This window comes from Paroedura picta, chromosome 10 (genome assembly GCF_049243985.1).
Source record: "Paroedura picta isolate Pp20150507F chromosome 10, Ppicta_v3.0, whole genome shotgun sequence".
Classification (NCBI taxonomy): domain Eukaryota; kingdom Metazoa; phylum Chordata; class Lepidosauria; order Squamata; family Gekkonidae; genus Paroedura; species Paroedura picta.
Genome location: NC_135378.1, coordinates 32,205,489 through 32,225,703, shown reverse-complemented (window position 1 = coordinate 32,225,703; position 20,215 = coordinate 32,205,489). Strand labels below are relative to the sequence as shown.

The following is a 20,215-nucleotide window of genomic DNA, read 5'->3' as shown; positions in this document are numbered from 1 at the left end:
CTCAGGGTGGATTATAATAGGATAAAAACATAAAATATTGTAAGAAATACAGATTTAAAATAATTACAATAAATTGTAAGTATTAAATCAAGAATTTAACTAATTTCCCACTCTTCTATTCTGGGAAAGAAGGGGGATTGTTAAGGTGGCCATTTGAGTTGGTCAGTGGATTCTGACAAGGAAGTTGGTGGCTCATGTTTTATAGGTCTCAACCATAGGCCTGGCAGAATAGCTTTGTCTTGGCTGTCACCATTTACATTTCATACTAAAGGTTCTTCTTTCGCAGATAAAAAAGGGGCATAGTGGTAAAGCTAGTTCCTGATTATGCCTGATCTTTAACATCTTGACCATTGCCACATGAGAAATCTGTTCCTAGACAGCCTTGAAATGTTGGGAGGTTGTTGTTGTTGTTAGGTGTGAAGTCGTGTCCGACCCATCGCGACCCCATGGACAATGATCCTCCAAGCCTTCCTGTCCTCTATCATTCCCTGGAGTCCATTTAAGTTTGCACCTACTGCTTCAATGACTCCATCCAGCCACCTCATTCTCTATCGTCCCCTTCTTCTTTTGCCCTCGATCGCTCCCAGCATTAGGCTGTTCTCCAGGGAGTCCTTCCTTCTCATGAGGTGGCCAAAGTATTTGAGTTTCATCTTCAGGATCTGGCCTTCTAAGGAGCAGTCAGGGCTGATCTCCTCTAGGACTGACCGGTTTGTTCGCCTTGCAGTCCAAGGGACTCGCAAGAGTCTTCTCCAGCACCAGAGTTCAAAAGCCTCAATTCTTTGACACTTGGCCTTCTTTATGGTCCAACTTTCGCAGCCATACATTGCAACTGGGAATACCATAGCCTTGACTAAACGCACTTTTGTTGGCAGGGTGATATCTCTGCTTTTTAGGATGCTGTCTAGATTGGGAGGTTGCAGAGTCCCCTAAAATGACATTGCCTGCATACTGAGGCTGTGCAGTAGCTGGGTCAAGTTTTGGCTGTTTTTAACTTGTGATTTTGGGAATCACCCAAACTGGATTTACATCCCTAAATCGCATGTCCCTTCAGTGAGCAACCAGGGATAAGCCCGTATGGAGGGGGAAATGTGCAATAGACTTGGCAGCTTTGTTCCGCCAACCCACCCATCCTCCCCTCTCCATTTCCTGCTCCAATTAATTCTTTTTTAAAAATGGCACTATGTTCAGCATCTCAGAAATCCACCCAGACAGAAATAAAGTCTCAAAGAACAGGGATCCCCAGAGGTTGGAGGAAATTCTGTATCATTCTGGTGTTTCTCCATAGCAATGCGGCAATGATGATTTTTATTGAAAATACATCTGAGTTGTGGCATTATCACATAGCAACGTGGAAGTGCCTTTAAAAAAAAATTGGGACTGGCGGGGGAGGAGAAAGTTGCAGTCCATGAGAGAACTGCTGTGTTGTGATTGGTAGTTTGCTGTGATTGACAAGCCAAGGAGCAGAGGGAGGAGTTCAGCTTGTTTTCCCTTGAAGCCTCATCAGGAGGCAAAAAGCCATGACAGGGCAGAGGGAAAACATGGGAGGGGTCTCCCCATGAGGAGGGTTGCAAACTCAAGATTTACCATCCTGCATTTGCAAGCAGAAGGCCACTTGTGTTTTACCCCTCTGTGCGGAAATGGTCAGTAAAAATCAAATAAGATAAATTGTTCAATGCTTGTTGGTCAAACACCAAATATTTCTTTACTAGTTTTTCCTCCCACATATACCATTGCCATTGTTGTTTCCCACACCAGCAGAGCAGGAAGTTGCTGTCAGAACACAACTTTAGCTTGTTAGTAAATATAATGTTAAATACTTGGAACCAACTGGCTCTTCTAGCAACTGCGTATATAAACAGTATGGAAATACCAGGAAAGTGTTTCAGGCAGGTGGCCAGAAATGTTAGTCATTCACTGCCAAATGTTTTCCCTTTTTCCCTCTATCTGAATCCAATTTAAATAAATGTTCTATGTCGGTTTTATTTTTGGTATCAAGCTGGGTTTACATGGAGTAGCTGTTGACAAGAGAAACACCCTAACACAATTAGAAAGAAATTTATAGTCAACAAACAAATAACATATATACAGGCCCAAATTCAGAGAATGTTAGCAAATGCTGAATTGTGTTGAAATTAATAGAACCTGTTAGTTGTGACCAAAGGTCTGTTGAAATCAATGGGAGTTGGAAATGACCATCTTCCTCTGAATCAGGGCCATGCTACACAAACCATGTGTGGGAGTGAGCAGCATCTGGACCTGGTTTGAAAATCTGACGAGGAAGTACATAAATTGCTTTGTTATTTAAAAAAAAATCACAGTGTTATTTGAGATATAGTCTGAGAAAGAAGAATCTTTCGTATGAACTTCAGTTATTGAGAACACATTAGATGTGTCTGCATGCACATTCACATAAATTCACATATAGCTGTCCATAATGAATGGCACATAAATGTCTGTGTGGCCGGATTTCCAGCAATAAACATAAATTTGCTTATTATAGGAAAACCTATCTATTTAAGTAGTGATTGGCCATTCATGATTGGTGCATTTGGCATTTAAACTAGCAGCTTTTAGATGAGTTAAAAATGGCCTATAAAAGGAAATAAAATAAAGATGCTCATCTCATACCAGCTGTAATCAGGAATAAGGTATAGTTGTACTGGGTGGTATTGGTTCGCATCAGCCAGTTTCTCCTGCCTGGCCAGTATGGCATTGATGAGATAGGGACAGACATACAAATCGGCCTGTGAGCCAGTGTGATGTAGTGGTTAAGAGTAGTAGACTCTGATCTGGAGAACTGGATTTTATTCTGCATTCCTCCTCATGCATCCAACTCAGTGACCTTGCACTGTTCTTGCAAAGCAGTTCTGTTAGAGCTCTCTCAGCCCCCCCCCCCCCCTACTTCATGGGGTGTCTGTTGTAGGAAGATGAAGGGAAAGGTCTTTGTAAGCCATTTTGGGACTCCTCTGGATAGTGAAAAGGGGGATATATATAAAGCCGTGTTGTGGTTGTGGTTGTGGTTGTGGTTATTATTATTATTTAGGCTCAGAAAATAAACACTTTCACATGAACACATTAAGCTGCCTTACACTGGATCAGGCCATCAAGGTCAGTTTTGCCTACTCTGACTGCTAGCAGCTTTATGGGGTCTCAGGCAGAGGTCTTTCATATTGCCTACTGCCTAGTATGTCTACCTGGAGATGCCTCCTGCATGCCAAGCAACTTATTTACCATTTATCCATGACCCCTATCTTCTCTCTTCTTCATTTCTTTTCTACACTTTTCTCCTTCATTCATTTTGTTCTTTTCCTTTCATGTATATGCCTTTATTTATTTCTTCCCCTATCTAAACCCACTTACTTTATTGGTTGGTCTTGCTCTCAACTCCTTGGTGTGGAACTTAGAATGTACTTTTTCATTTTATAAACAAGTGTGGGAGGAAGATTAATACTTCCACATGATATATCAAACTAGTCAAAAGATGCTCTCCCTTCCTTTCCATGCACAGTAATGGAATGTTAATCTGTATTAGTGGCAACACATGTGGAACAGAAGTTAGAAGCCCTCCCCCTCCCCAAGTTTTAAACACTGTTCAGACAATAGGTTGCTGTATTGCTGAGATACCTAATATCCCTTTGTAAACACTACTTTGCCCTGACCTTGATGGCCCAGGCTAGGCCAATCTCATCAGATCTCAGAAGTTCAGCAGGGTTAGCCTGTCAGTATTTGGATGACAGTCTACCAATGAATTCCAGGGTCTATATATGACAAAAAAGCCTCTGAAATTCTCTTGCCTTGAAAACCTTAAGAGGTCACCATACGTTGGCTGCAACTTGACGGCAACTTTGGCTGCAACATTGCTGCAACTTTACAGATAAGCAAACACTATTTTACTACTTAAGGCGTTAGGGTTTGTGTTATATGACAAATGACATAATATTTAAAAAATATGTCAGTTGACATCCATGATCCCAGTACTTCTCAGCCAGCACCAGTACTGGATTTTGTGTTAGATAAACTTAAATATATTTCTTACTTATTCACTTACCAAAGATTTATTGTGATACAGAGTTTTTCTGAAATACAGCCCACTTCATTATGTTGCATATTCCTGCAAGATCTGCACTGTGCATAACTGAGCAGAATTTTAAATAGAATATCCTGCAAAGGGGGGGGGGGGTTCTGAGATGCTGCACATGGTCCCAGGAGCCCAAGATGACATTTTGCTATGGAGAAATACCAGAATGATATAGCATCCCCCCCCCTTTTGGGGATTTGGGTTTTTGTTGTTTTTGTTGTTTGTTTTGGGTTTTTTGGTTTTGTTTTTTGGTTTGTTTATTGGCAGTTTATTTCTGTCTGTGTGGATTTCTGAGACACTGAACAGGGTCCCTGGAGCCGTAAAATACATTTTGTGCTAACGGTTGGCTTTAAAACAAGGTGCTCAGACCCATGTATGATCAGAAGAAGGCTGACAGATCATCCCCACCCCTCTTTTCCAGCTCATTTTCTACCTCCAGAAAATGAAACAGGGCTGCTTTTTCCTGACTGAGTTTTTAGAAGGATGGACAAGTAACTGAAGCCCAAAAAGACATTTTGTTTAAATGGTTGGCTTTAAAACAAGGTTCCCAGACCCCTGTATGATTGGGAAAAAGCAGCCCAGTCAACCACCCCCTGTCTTTTCCAGCTCATTCCCCACCTCCAAAAAATAGGGAAAGGGTTGTGTTTTGACTGCCTGAACACAAAAAAACACAAAAAGACCATTGACAATTTAAAGAACATTGTATTTTACCTTTGACAATGTAGGTTTGCGGTCACACTGTGACACGGACTGTGACATTTTTTTTTAAAGAATTACTCGGAACAGGAAATGGAGAAGGGAGGGCAGGTGCTAGGGCGGGACAAAGCTGCCAAATGCACGATAGTGCATTTATCTCCCCATATAGGCTTATCCCTGGTTGCTTACCAATGGGACATGTAATTTAAGGTGGTAAATCCAGTTTTGGTGATTCCCAAAATCACAAGTTAAAAATGGCCAAATCGCAACCCAGCTACTGGACAGCATTGGGATACAGGTGACATCATGTGGAGGGGGCTCTAAAGGCCACCAGCATTCGAAGGCTGTCCAGAAACATATTCCTCATGCAGAAATGGTCAAAGACTTGACTTGAGACTCTTCACCTTCTCCTCAACCAAGGCAGACACAATTCATGTTATAGTCAGGCAGGAAAAATAAGTACAGCACATTCACTGTCTAACGACATATATGACCTCCCCTCATTAACAGTTTTTCAGCAGAAATGTATAAATTGTATTTTCTAACATCAAACAAGAAGTTGTACTGTTTTAACCCTAAGATCCCTTCACAATCTAATACACTATGATGATACACAACAGAAACTAGAAACCTATTGTTTCTGTATAAGATCATTTTGCTTACATTAGCTATATCAGTTGTAAAAGCTGTGAACATTGACTTTATTACTTTTGGTGTTTTTATTTTATTTTTTTACATTCATAGCAGCTGTAAACCTCTGAATGGCCATGGTAGTCAGTCTATGAGAAGAAAGGAATTTGAGAGGAAAAGGTGGAGGAGGGGTAATCCCCATTTTAGTAAGCAAAATCTGGAGGAGCCTATTTTGTTTGAAAATACCAAATGAGAACCAATGATTGCCAAGGAAAATATCAAGAATTTTTAGGAGAGAAAGAACACTGGCAAGTCATGAATGGAAGACTTATTCTTCAATATGAGCAGCGGAAGTCCTTTGAGATGAGAAGCCACATAGAATCCTAGTTTCAGCATAAAATCAACAGGGCATTTCAGCAAAGAAATTTTTATTTTGGAGAGCACAGCGTTGCTTCCGTAAGGCAATACTAGCAAATTAGAAATATGCTTTTACCCTGAATGCTGTTCTCTCTATAGGCCAGTACAAGCTTCCTTTTATCATTTCAACTGCTAGCTGGCTAGGGTCAGCAAAAGTTTCTTCTGTGGTTAGATTATTCAATAACTGCCTTTACTTGGATCCCTTCACAGTGTATTATAACCCTAGTTTGTATGTGCATTATGCACACACAGGGATACATATGCACACTCTTCTTTACTGTTCCTGCTAAAATAGGGCACTTGTTACCATCTGATTATGTACCTTTATATTAAGGCAAAGTTTTCTTCTGTACTCACAAAAAATGCTTTTGTTGTTTTTCATAGGCTGTAGAATGTAGGTATTCTTTTTTCTGTGCTTGATCTTGCCTGTTTATTTGTTATTATTTATTTAGAAAATTGGTATGCCACCTCTCTCATTTTGCTTGAGGTGCTCACAATGAAAAACAATTTAAAGGATACCATTAAAATGAAAACATTACCAATAAAAACATCCAATAAAAGCAAGCCCAAGCTAACCCAGTCTCATCAAGCAGGGTCAACTGTGGCTAGTGTTTGGAAGGGAGACCTCCAAAGAGTACTAGAGTCATGATATGGATCCAGACAAACCACCTTTGGATATTTCTTGCCTTGAAAACTCTATGTCAAACTTTGGCAACCAGGGTTTCATGAAACCCTGGGATTTCTTGACAGCCTAAGAAGGGTTTCCTGAGTGTATGGCAGTTCATTAATTTTTAAAATATATATACTAGGGGCCAAGCTCATTGCATTCAGGACTACAACAGGCAGCAGATCAGGGGATGGGGTGGAAGAACTCTGGGGATGACCTTCCCCTCCTCCCAGGACCTGAAAAGGCTGCAGGCAGCTGTTATGGAACTCACCAGCAGGGGCAGCTCTCACACAGCAGGGATCTGCAGCCTCCAAGCCTTGGAAGTGGAAGGAGGAGGGGGTGGTCAGGGATGGGGGAACGGAAGGCAATTGGCTGGCCACTGGAAAGACAGGCAAGCCAGTTGGAGGAGGAAGCACTTAGGCAGGACAGCTACCCTGAGTGCATGGTAAGTGCTGAGTAGCACTTAAGTCACGAGACACACTCCTCCTTCAAGACCTTACCAGAAATATATTATGGGGAACAGATTTAAAATTTGTTAAATATTTATTAGGTTATAAGACTGTATATGGTCATGTTGACCCACCCACCCCCTCCCAAAATTGCCAGTGATGGAGCTGGAGGTTTTGGAAAGGGGTGGGGCCCTGAGCAGGCATGTTCACAGCTATGCTTCCCACCCATTTGCAGCGTGATCTTGCTACTTCTGGGGTTTCTTGAAGCCTGAAGAATGTTTCAGCAGGTTCTCAATGGTAAAAAAAGTTGTGAAAGTCTGCTCTACAGAATCAGTCAACCATAACTTGACAGTACTTTTCACTATCATCACAGAGTATAAAAGTACTTCAGCCAAGCCTAAAATAATATTGCTGAATCAGTTCACAGGTTGGGACACCTATACTTTGATTTACATATTCAGTGGAAGGGGTACGTGTATATGAAAGCAATGGTGCAGGGGGATTTGTCAAGGTAAAGAAACAAGAAGAACAGCAGATAAGACTAATACATACATTTTCCTGGCAGTTTTTATTATTTGTATTATGGAGGGGAGTATGTACACATTCTCCTCCACTATCCATATAAATACAATGACTCAAGGGCCTCATGCAAGAACAAACTGCCCATCCTCTATATCAGGTTTTCCGAAAACCTGGGGTCAGGTGATATGACCATATAAGGTCATGTCAATTGCTCTCCCCCCAAATGGCCAATGATAGGCCTGGAGGGGGTGGGAAGGGGAGGGGCCCCAATGGGCATATACACTTCCTAGCATGTTCTGCATAATCCTGCCACTTCTGGGGTTTCTTAAAGCCTTAAGAATGTTTCAGGGATTTTTCAACAGTAAAAAAAAATTGAGAAAGGCTACTCTGTGTATATGACCCTGATGTTTGAAATTCTTCCATGGGTATGAGAAGGAACCAGGCAAATTAGGCCCATGAGCATATTGCCATATATATATAGGTCTCACATTCCCATTGGAGTGTAATACTGGTAACATGGCTCCATGATAGAAGATTTGTTTAGTGTGTAAAGGATGCCAGGTCAGTCCCTGGCCTCTCCTCTTAAGGCAAGGATTCCCAACCTGGGGGTCCACAGCTCTGAGGGGCATCCATGGGAGCTCTGACGTGATGTGGTATGGGGGGAGGGGGAAGCATATGAGCTGTCTTCTCATCTCCTGCTGTTCTTTCCAGCCTATATGAGGCAGAGTAGTAGTAAAAGTGGGGCTAAGCGTGCGGGGACTGATGTCAGTTCTGGGGATGTAGGAGGAGATGTGGCCAGCTGACATCACTTCCAGGGCTCTTCAAAGTCCGAAAAATTATTTCATGGGCTCCTCCACAGTCAAAAAGTTGAATGAGATGATGTGAAAGACAAGATACGTGAGGCTCTGAAGTGGCCCTGAAGAACTGTATTCAGAGTTGACAATACTGATTCCTCAAAGACCCATGGTATGCCTCAATATAAACCAAGGGAGAGTGTTCTTGCTCTTTTACCCCATGAATATTAGTATGTGGATTAACAGGCTTCTAAGAGGAAACTTCCCTAAAAAGGTATTCCTTGCTTCACTTTCAATTGGGGAAAGTGTGACTGAAGCAAAACAAGTGATGGTTTCAAATATATTTTGGAACATTTGTTATCAAACGTATTTATTAGATTTGCTTTTGTTTTACAACTGTATCAGTGGTTATGAAATACTAGACTTACTATACATGTTCTCTGTAAATCAGATCAGAGGCCCCAGGCAAAGCAAATCAGGCATTTTAACATCTGTACATTTTAACATCTGCACATAATGGACACTTGCATTATAAATCTATTAAACTAAACTCACAAGATAGACATAAATGAGTACCATTAAAATGAAACCACTCTTGTAGTGAGTACTCGCTTTCAGGAAGTTCAAGGTCATCTGTGGTATAATGTAAGCATAAATTAAAGTGCCTGTTCTATTTTTGGTTTGCTGCTAAAATAATCTCTCCTTTTTCATCTGTATTCAAGATTACCAACCAAAGCACGTGAAGCTCTATGTGTGTTATCTACAATGTGTTTTGTAGGTTTTAGTGTCATTTTCCCAACACACAATTCAGTTATATAATGAAAAATAAAGGAAATGAAATCAATAACTGATCCAGGAAAAAGTGTCTACAGTGAAATTCAAGAGAAATCATTTGGACATATAGGTTACAACCAATTAAAGTCTCATTGTTTGGATTAAAATTTGGGAGCACAAGATTTGTAGCTCAGTTCCTCCATGGAAACTATCTTTGAGCCACTCACTTTGTGTCAGTTGAATCTGTCTCATGGGTTTATTGTTGTGTGGATATAATGTAAAGGATAAAGCTGTAATGTAAAGGATAAAGCTGCTGACTCTATCACGTGTTTTCCCCTCCATACAGTCTTTCCTGCTCCAAGTAATTTTTTTAATGGTATGGTCTGTGTTGCAGGATGACAGCAGACCTATGTTGTCAAAGGTGAAATAAAATCTTCTTTGAAGTGTCCACAGTCTTTTTGGGATCAAGCAGCCAAAACACAACCCCTTTTCTGTTTTCTGGAGGTGGGAAATGAGCTGGGAAAGGGGGGGGGGCGGATGATCGGGCTGCCTTCTACCAATCATACAGGGGTCTGAGCACCTTGTTTTAAAGCCAACCATTTACACAAAATGTCTTTTTGGGCTTCAGTTACCTGTCCAGCCTTTGTACAACATGGGCAGGCAAAAACAGCCCCATTTGCATTTTCTGGAAGTGGGAAATGAGCTGGGAAAGGGTGGGGGGCAGGTGATCTGGCAGACTTCTCCCACTCATACAGGGGTCTGAGCATCTTAAGACCAGCCATTAGCACAAAATGTCATTTTCGGCTTTTGGGACCATGTGCAGCATCTCAAAAATCAACCTAGACAGAAATAAACAGCAAAAGAACACAAATTCCAAAAAGGGGAAGGGATGCTGTATCATTCTGACATTTCTCTATAGCAGTGAGGCAGTATTGGTTTCTATTAAAAATGCATTTGTGTTTATCATTACCACATAGTGCCTCTAAAAAAATAATAATAATTTTGGGACTGGGGAGGGAGAAAGTTTCAGTCCATGAGAGATTTGCTTTGCTGTGATTGGTGGCTTGCTGTGATTGTCAAGCCAAGGAATGGAGGGAGAAGTTCAGCTTGTTTTCCCTTGCAGCCTCATCAGGAGTCAAAAAGCAGAAAGAAAAAAATTAGACTTAGTACCCGTCACTGAGCCAGTTCCCAGAGTGATGGTTAATAAGTCTAAAAAATAACATAAATTAAATAAATAATATGAGAGGGGTCTCCCCATGAGGAGGGCTGCAGACGTGAGATTCATGATCCCATGTTTGCAAGCAGGAAGCCACTCACATTTTACACCTCCATGCGGAAATGGTCTATGTAAACGTGTAGTCTCAAACAGAATTTATCATTTGTTTCTAGAATTCACAAATAATGTTGCTGATTTTGTTTCCCTTTTGTACATGCAAAAATCTCCATATTTTGTATGGATGTAATCTGGCAGGTTTGAATCCCCACTCTGCTATGAACCTTGGGCTGATCATTCTCCCTCGGTCCAACTTACCTCACAGCATTGTTGTTGTGAGGATAACATGGAAGGGGAAATTATATTGTAAGCAGTTTTGGGTCCCCAATGGGAAGAAAAAATGGTTATAAATGTCTAAATAATAAAATACGTAGTCATTTTTCTGTGGAGAGTTCATTTTGTAATTCTTTGTAAAATGGGACCAAGGGAAGCTTATGTGGTGTGTGCAGGTAGAGATGTAAGTAGGATCCTAGATATATGACATCTTTTAAAAATTTATTTCAGTTTTCTCTCAGATGGTATAGTCTTCCCCATCAGAATGAGAATCTATGTTCTGTTATGTTTGGTGTGTCTCTCATCCCTCAAGAGAACTTGGGGTCATTTCATGGTTCAACTTCTTGTACAAAAAGAAAGAAAGGGATGCAAAAAAGACAAGCAAATAACTGTGTGTTTGGATGGATGGATTAAAAAATGTCTTCTATTATAAATATCACATTTTAGGCCTCTGATAGTGAAAAGTTACAAATCAAATATTCCTTTGATTTGATTAATCCCAAATGTGTAAACCCATGACTCTATAGTAGCAAAAATAAACAGGAATCCAGTAGCACCACAACAATCAGAAAATATATTCTGGCATAAGCTTTTGAGAGAATTTACTTCATCAGATGCAGATGACTCTACACAGTCCACTGCATCTCATGCAGTTAGCTCTGATTCACCCCACAAAAACTGTGCTAATATACCTCTTGTTAGTCTTATTTTATTTTCCCTTTTTTACCTATAAATTTACGAAGGCTCAGTTCTACTATTAAACTTTATTTATGGCCAAAGTTGATTACTAAAAGTGAAATTGTTCCAAGTAATGAGTCAATAACTGCCAAATGTTAACCAAAATGTATCTTTGGATCTAATTTTTCAGAGAAAAAGTGTGAAAGGTACACTTGCTGACAGCTTCTTCGTGTTCAGCTGCTCAGCAGCATCCTCACTTCATTTGAGGCTGGGGTCTGGAGGGAAATCCATTGCTATGTTCCCACAGCTGAACGCTTGAGATCTGCTCGTATACACATCTGAAGGCCTGACTTTATATGCCAGATGTGACTTGATCTTCATAAACATTTGGCTTCTGAGAGCATTGCATCAGGGTAAGAATGCATCCCAGAGCAACAAGAGGGATGGATCAGATATTCTGGAGACTGCCCATTATTTTAAGTCCTTTGGCTTTTGATAGCCATGTGAATAGGGCACCATCCAGAAATATGATGGAGCTTGGAACAGAGGAAGCATGATTCTGGGTCCTCTGGGAAATTTTGAACATTGCAGATGGCCATATCTGCTGTTGTTCAGGAGAGGACTGGAGAGATTTCAGCATCCTGACATACTTAAGTCATTTCACTGTCAGGGCTAAACATCATCATCTCAATGGGATATCCCCTAAGGTGTTGTTTAAAAAAAATACAACACTGCTTCATTGTTTAATGTCAGCTGGCAAAACTGTCTGGTTTTACTTCACTAAAGCTAGTTAATGTGGCTTATAAATCGAATGAAGATCTAATGTGTGTTAAGCTTTCTTTGGAATGGTACTACAGGACCAAAAGATGTTTTGGATACATCTAAGCTGCTAGTGATATCAGGCTTTTATGACTGATTGATTTAATTTGATAACTATACCGCCCTACCCAGTGAGCTGGCTCACGGTGATGTACATCTTGGTATCTACATTGAGAGTTAAAACATTTTGTTAAAATACAATTATAAAATGTGAAACAAACATTGAATGGCAGTTTGATTTACCATCTGACATCCAAATGGAATAGCAGCATCAGCATAACTCCTGTTCTTCTGGAAGAAGAGTTGGTTCGTATACAATGCTTTTCTCTACCCGAAGGAGCCTCAAAGCAACTAATCACCTTCCTTTCCTATCCTCACAACAGACACCCTGTGGGGTAGGTGAGCTTGAGAGAGCCCTGATATTACTGCTTGGTCAGAACAGCTTTATCAGTGCTGTGGCGAGCCCAAGGTCACTGAGCTGGTTGCATGTGGGGGAGCACAGAATCAAACCCAGCTTGCCAGTTTAGAAGTCCACACTCCTAACCACTACACCAAGCTGGCTCTAACTAGAGTGCGGTCCGAGGGCATCTTTTTGATAGGGAAGGCATGGTAGATAATACTGATTCACTGGCCTCAACCAAAAGCCTGGTGGCAGAGCTCCAACTTGAAGGCCCTGAAAAACTCTGTTAGTTCTGGCAGGGCCCAGATGTTCTCCTGGAGTTCATTCCACAAGGTGTGGGCCAGGACTGAAAATGTCCTGGCCCTGGTTGAAAGTAGACATACCTTCTTGGGGTCAGGGACCACCAGCTAGCTGGTATTGGACGAGTGGAGCTCTCTTTGGCTGGTATAGATAGAGAAGCAGTCTCTCAGATACACAGGATCTGGACCACAGATGGCCTTGGACTCACAGTGAGCCAGCTGGATGCAGTGGTTAGGAGCATGGACTTCTAATCTGGCAATTTGGGTTTGATACCACACTCCTCCACATGCAGCCATTCTTCTTCTTCTTCTTCTTCTTCTTCTTCTTCTTCACCAGAATGTTAAACTTGATCCAGAATTCTACTGGGAGTCAGGGCAGCTGTCAGAGCATAGGTCAAATATGTGCCCACCAGGGTGTTACCCATGAGGACACTAGCCACTGCCTTCTGAACCAGTTGCTGTTTCTGGAGCAGAGATGAGTGTACATGCATGTAGAGCAAGCTACAGAAGTCCAGTCTAGAGGTTACTGTCATATGTTCTGGTACAACATATGCTAGAAGAATATTTAAACACAACCCTTGTAACTGTCATTGCTTTGGCCCCAGTGCTTAACTTTAGGGGGGGTCTTTAAATCAATGGTCCCTTACATTCTTTTTCAATGGTGCTTTGAATCACGCAAATTGATTAGAAATTAAGCTTTTCAGTACTTGTAACTCCAGCCATCTCAAAATGATACTACATTCAGGAAACATCAGAATATCGTGTAAGTAGCAAGCATTTATATCAGGCTACTCAACCAGGGTTTTGTGAAATCCTGGGGGGTTTGACAGCTCTGGAAGAGGTTCCCGAATCAATTGAAATTAATTAATTTTTAATATTTGATTAATTTTTAATATTTGTTAAACATTTATCAGTGATATGACAATAAATACTCATGTTAACCCCCTTTCAAAAATGGCCAATAATGAGACTGGAGGGGGAGGGAAGGGGAGGGACCCTGGGTAGACATGTACACAGCTATGTTTCCCAATTCTGCACAGTCATGCCCTTTCTGGGGTTTCTTGAAGCTTGAAGGATGCTTCAGGGGTTTCTCAATGGTAAAAAAGTTGAGAAAGGCTGATTCATATGAAAGTATGGGGTTGCCTATTCAAGGGGGATTGATTTGTGTACAAAGTATGGTTTCCATTGCAGTCCTTTTTTTAACCATATGCAAAAATGCATAACTTTCAGGCAGCATGTTACCTTGCAGGCTTTTATTTCCAGCAATGTCCATCAGGAGAACCATGCTAAAATCAGATATGGTTTACAGAAGGGGGTGGGAGACTCTGTGACCTCGTATGACTGTCAGGTAGTCAGTACACTTGCTTCAGATAGCCAGAAAGCATCTGCTAATCATGTGTTATGCCTTTGTGTTACTGGAGGAAATTGTGGCTAAAATGTGTTGTGTGATTTCAAGAACAGGGTAGAAGGAAATAACTGGTATTGTGCATATTAAGAAGATTCAAGTTTGTATTTTGCCCTCTTGATAATTTCTATGCTTGACCTATTTTCCATTTTATTTGGCAATATTCCCAAGGGATTCTTTTTTGGGGGGGGGGGGGTTAATATGTTTTGAGAGAGAGAGAGAGAGAGAGAGAGGTCTCAACCACTTTAAAAAGTACTTTCAATAGGTTTTATCTACCTGAAAGATTTTAGAACAGCATACTGTGTTACCAAATTAGTGTGTAATGCTGTTCTACAAAATATATTTATTTTATACTTGTTATTCTTGATCATTGACACTGGTTCGCTCTACTCAGCCCCACCAGGGCTACAGAAGGGAAAACTTCAGCCAGTTAATGCAGAGAAATTATTCCCACACCCCAGTGTAGATGCTCCTAGTTCTAGAAAACAAAGAATATCAGCATATTCCATTCCACTCCTTGCTTTAAAGCTCATAAATTGTACCAAGTCTGGATCACTTTGTGTTGTCTTTCCATGCCTGCATCCCTCACCTTAGGTACAAGTCAGGCCTTAAATTTATAACTCTGGTTCTTTACAACTGCTAGGATTATAAGAAATAGCTTTATCTTGGATGGGTCATCCTTAGCTAACACATTCCCAAGCAAAAAACTGAAAGTCAGAACTTCTTTTATAGGGGGAAAATAATTTCCATAACTTGATCTGTTTTTAGAGAGTTTGAAAAAATTATCTACTGTTTTCTGATTTATACTCCAGCTCCATGATTACTAGAATAATGCTGTGTGTTATGAATATCATGTGGCTTTTTATGCTGGAGCTGAATATCAAAAAGCATAGATCACAGGGTTACTGGCTTCCTTGAAACAGTATCTGCAAACTCACTGTGTCTATTGTTTGAAAGGTTAAAGACTTGTTTTTCCACTCAATGTTAAAGTACTAGCCTTATGGTTGACATATTCCACTTCATACCCAACATGCTCTATTAATTTTGTTGTTGTTGTTGTTTTTGAAGAAATGTTTCTTTGGTGGTCATAACTGCAACTGGAAGACATGCAAACCAGTATGCCCATTCATTTTGTAAATTTGAAAAATTTCTGTCTCTTAGCACTTGATACTTTTGTGAACAAATTTTGCAATAAATGTATTGCGGATTATGTCAAAGGCAGCCCACTGGATTTACTAGCCTTCAGGAATAGACTATTATAAGCATGGTGTAATGGTTAGAATATGCACTGGTCTCACAGCGCAGCCCTGTCAGAGCTCTTTCAGCCCCACCTACCTCACAGAGTGTCTGTTGTGGGAAGAAGAAGGGAAGGCAATTGTAAGCCACTTTGAGACTCCATCTAGTAGTGAAAAATGGAATATAAAAACCAACTCTTCTGCTGCTGCTCTTGTCTAGTACAAATCAAGTGCATGAATGTGTTGGTTAAGACTACATTAGCACAGTCCCATCTTTGTCATGACAGTCCTGAAGCCTGTAGCCTCACCCAAAAAGGTGACCTTACCAAAGAGGTTGAATTTCCCTTAGATTCACATCCTTGCTTGTGGTCAGTTAAGTCAGTGGTCCCCAACCTGTGGGCTGCGGCCTGGTGCCGGGCCGCGAAGGCCATGGTGCCGGGCCGCGGCTCCCTCTCCCTGCCCCCCCTGCAGTAAAAAACTTCCCAGGCCGCAAGCTTGCGGCCCGGGAAGCTTCTTACTGCGGGAGGGCGGGGAGAGGGAATCAGGGCCGGGCCGTGCATTGCGCTGGCGCGGCCCACGGGCGTGGCCCGATGCGCGGGCGCAGGCCGATGTGCGGGAGTGGCCCGTGGGCGCGACTCGCGGGAGCGGCCCGATGCCGGGCGCGGCCCGCAGGCGCAGCCAGTCCGTGCGGGCACAGCCCGATGCCCTGCCGGTCCCCAGCCTCGGAAAGGTTGGGGACTACTGAGTTAAGTGATCCGTAAAGCTTCATCAGTATAGGGATGCAGCTTGAGAGACAGCTTCACAGAGTTCACAACACCAAAGATTCTGTAGTTCTTGTGGGTTGAAATGGAAAGTGATTCCATCAGCTGGACTACTCATTAACCCTTCCTGATGCAGTCCAGGATGCTTCTTTTGGGGGACAGAGACCCTCAGGAACAGCAAGAGGGTCTCCCTCAAACTCTTTTTGTCAGGGATTAACCAACAAACTATTGTATCTGTGGTGAGGTTTCTGTGTTCTGCAATGAAAATGCCAGCTGAGATAACATCAAGTGCATAATGTACTCAGATTCTGACCTTTTAACTGTTAGACACATTAGGATGGGTGATATATTGAGAGATTTTGTGTAGATAATTTTATATTATATTCATTCATTCATTCATTCATTCATTCATTATATTAGTATACTGCCCTCCCCTGAGGCTCAGGGCAGTTCACATGGAACATAAAGAATACATAAAACTTGACATATAAATGGACTGTAACAATATAACAATAACAATAGTAACCATAACTGAAGGTAACAGTCTAATTGATAACAGTTCAAACAGGTCCATGGTTCAGATGTATGGGTTCTTGGGAGGGAGGTTCAGGGGTCCTGCAGATGTTACTGATTCTGGTTGACCTCAACCAAAAGCCTTGTCGAAGAGCTCCCTTTTGCAGGCTCTGCAGAACTGTTTTAGATCCATCAGGGCCCTGATCTACTCCGGAAGCTCATTCCACCAGATAGGGGCCAGGACAGGGAAGGCTCTCTCCCTGGTTGAGGCCAAACAGGCTTCTTTCAGGCCAGGGATCATTAGCCGGTAGGCAGTGGCAGAGCATAGGGCTTTTTTTTGGGGGGGGACATAAGCAGAGAAACGGTCCCTCAGATAAACTGGCCTTAAAGGTAATTATCAGAATATTTAGTCTGATCTGGAATTCAGCTGGTAGCCATTGTAGTTGATGGAGGATGGGCCAAATGTGGGACCTCCATGGAGTTGCTGTGAAGACCCTGGCCACTGCATTTTGGACCAGTTGTACTTTCTAAATCAAGGCTAAGGGTAGGCCTGCATACAGTGAGTTGCAGAAGTCCAGTCTAGAGGTGACCATTGCATGGATCACTGTGACTAGGGGCCGTTTTGCACGAGGGAATTTCAGCAAAATCCTTACCAGATGCCGATGCTTTAAAATCATGGTTTCAGATGATGTTGTCAGCCTCCCATCCCCCCCTGAGTGTCAGTTTCACTCCATCTGCTGATTTGTAGTGGAAGCTGGGAAATCAGTTAAACTGTATTCCCCTGGTCAAAATCCCGACAGATGGCGCAATCACCCGTTAGGTTTCAGTGAGGAGGTGTCATCAGTACTCACTTCGCCACGGAGATGTCCCTCCCATGGTCCCACCTCCATGGCTTCTGGGGGACAGGAGGTGGTTGTTTTTAAAAAATGGAGAATGTTGAGTAGCAATGCATAATCACAAGTCTCTTCAAAACCCTTTCAATTATCTGGCTGCCCCCTTGCTCTATACGTGAGTGGGTGTGTCACATTGTATTTTTTGTTCTTTTTCATTGGGGGGGTGCATGTAGAACTCCAGTAAAATACCCCCCCCTGTTTTTTGTTTGTGAATGGCTGGAAACTACAGGTAACCCCCCCCCCCCCTTGCTGCTGGAAGGGGATGGGTAGGTGAGGTTGCCAGATCTAGAAAAGTTAACTGCCAAGGAAGGGCAGAGACCACAGTTGGAATCAACTCTCCAAAGCATAAATTTTCTCTATCACTGACAAATCTTTTGGCCCCAAAGCATCACCTCTTTGCTTCTGAGAAGGGGCTGCTGTTTGGGAAGATTTGCACAGCAGTCTGTAAATATAAGTTTGCGCTATGAAGCTGTCAAAACTTGAAGACGGATCTGTGACAGATAACTAATGCCTCTGTGAACAAATGAAATTGCGTTGCAATGATTACTTCGGTGTTTTTTTTTAAAGGAGGGGGGAGGGGGGATGTGAGCTTTGCATGGCTAGCCGAAGCTGATTGGTTGTCCGGTTGATTGGCAGGCTCAAGGTTGGAGGGGGCGAGGGAAGTTTGTGGCGTTTTCATTGCTACTCGTCAAGAACCAGAAATAGGTGAGGAAAGCTGGAGGAGAAACAGTCCTGCTAGCAAAACAGAGTTTTTGGCCAGGTGTGAAATGACGCCACAATACACAGCAATGGAATATTCTGTGTTGGTTACGGATTTCTACCAACTGTGCGGAATGGCCCTAGGTGTTCTGGGGCCAAGTAGGTCACTAGTAGTTTGGCTTGGAGGAGATGGTAAAATGCCAGCCGTGCTACCTTTGTGACCTGGGCCTCCATTATGAGGGAAGCATCCAGGATCACACCAAGATTCCTGGCAGAGTGAGCTGTTGAGAGCTGCACACCATGCAGGGTGGGCAGATGGACTTTCTCACATGGACCGTTCTTACCCTGCCACCGGATGTCCGTCTTTGAAGCTTTGAAGCTTCAGACGACTCTGCTCAAGCCACATCATCTAATGCTTCTGGGAGAGAGTCAGAGCAATCATCCATTAGGAGGAAAAGCTGGGTGACATCTGCATATTGATGACAACCCAGCCTGAACTTCCGTACCAGTTGTGCAAGAGGGCCCATAAAGATATTGAATAAAATAGTAGAGAGCACCGTTCCCTGTGGGACTCCACAAGCAAGTTGTTGGCAGTTTGATGTTATCTCTCCTGTTGCTACCCGTAGTATTTTTCTCTGTTTTCTCTGGGGCTTTAATAAAAACTAGCTGGCTGACTGAAGTTTGCCTTAAAACGGGGGAATCAGCAAAAATCACCCACATTCCATTCACAGATAGTTAGCATGGGAGCCAACCCAACATCCTTAAATTCCATTGGAAGTAGAACCATTTATGTAGCTCTGATTAAGCCATGATTCTTTTAACCTCAAAAACTGTACAATCATTTTCATTAAGCAAATAAATGAATCAGCAAAGCGCATGTGTCCTGTGGCCTCACCATAGATAATAAAATTCAGCATCAGCACTTCTACTTTTAAAGCAAATTAGAAAATGGAGCTTTGTCAGAACGTTTGGCATTGCTTGAGAGAACTTTCCTTTTAAAGTAAGAAATGACAAAAATCAAAACAGTTATATTAGTACACAACCTTAAATCCCTTTGGCATTGTTTCCTCTTAGGAATGACCACGAGGACCCTGGTAGCAGTTGTTATATGAATAGTTAACATTTATTATTAATTGATACCCTAATTAAAGCCACACCGGAGCTTTCCATTAGCTTACTCTCCGGTTTTTACAGAGCTGTCCGTCTGGTTTTAATCAAAACCAAATGGCAGTCCAAGTTCCCAGGCTGGAGCAACGAGGAGGAAATCAGTCAGAGAAGGCAGAAGAAAGCCGAAAAGATAAACAGCAGATAGTTTCACAAAGTCCTTATAGTTTGGAGGATGTGGATGTCGTGGGCTGCTCCAGAGATACAATTCATGCACCCTGTCAGACTGGTAAAGAGTAGTTAAAAGTGGTTCCTGTCAGCTGAATTCTAATATGAGCAAGATGGAGTCTACCCTCATGCTTTTACAGTCCTTGATCTGCAAGACCCTAGAGAATTCTCCTTAAAGGTAAAATGTTCTGTCTCAATTGTAGTTGCCTTTCTCTACAATTGCATTCATTTCTTATCGTTCTCATTGGTTAAGCAGTTGACTGGCAACACTTCATCTTTGCCATTTATTTGCATGAATTGTATCTATGTTTTCAGTCCATCTCCTGTCTCACTCTTGCTGCCTCTGCGATGCTAGTTATTTGTACAATACCCTACAGAAAAGCTGCTTTCTGAAACTGCAAAATATTATGCATTGAAAGGACCTTTCTTTGTGGTTTGTTAGTCCAAGGGGGACACCACCACCCATGGCATAGTTTCAGTATTGCTTTGTTAATGAAATTCATACTGGGGTACCTGTTTGTGTGCTCTCATGACACACGGCAACACAGAGAAATGGTGTGTTAAATATTCCTAATCAGTGTTTTCTCAAGAGTCCACCGTCTCAGTCT

At 42.0% G+C, this 20,215-nt stretch overlaps 1 protein-coding gene across 2 annotated transcripts in view; it reads left to right on the top strand.

Annotated features, from left to right (window-relative positions):
• DLC1 (DLC1 Rho GTPase activating protein) overlaps positions 1–20,215 on the top strand; it is a 415,065-nt gene that overhangs the window by 114,502 nt on the left and 280,348 nt on the right. The window contains exon 1 of one of the 2 annotated variants that reach the window (XM_077302062.1): positions 19,528–19,785. The exons of the other annotated variant lie outside the window; for it this stretch is intronic. The gene's annotated coding sequence lies outside the window, so the exon portion shown is untranslated. Of the gene's footprint in view, positions 1–19,527; positions 19,786–20,215 lie in introns of those variants that run through there. 2 annotated transcript variants of the gene reach the window in all.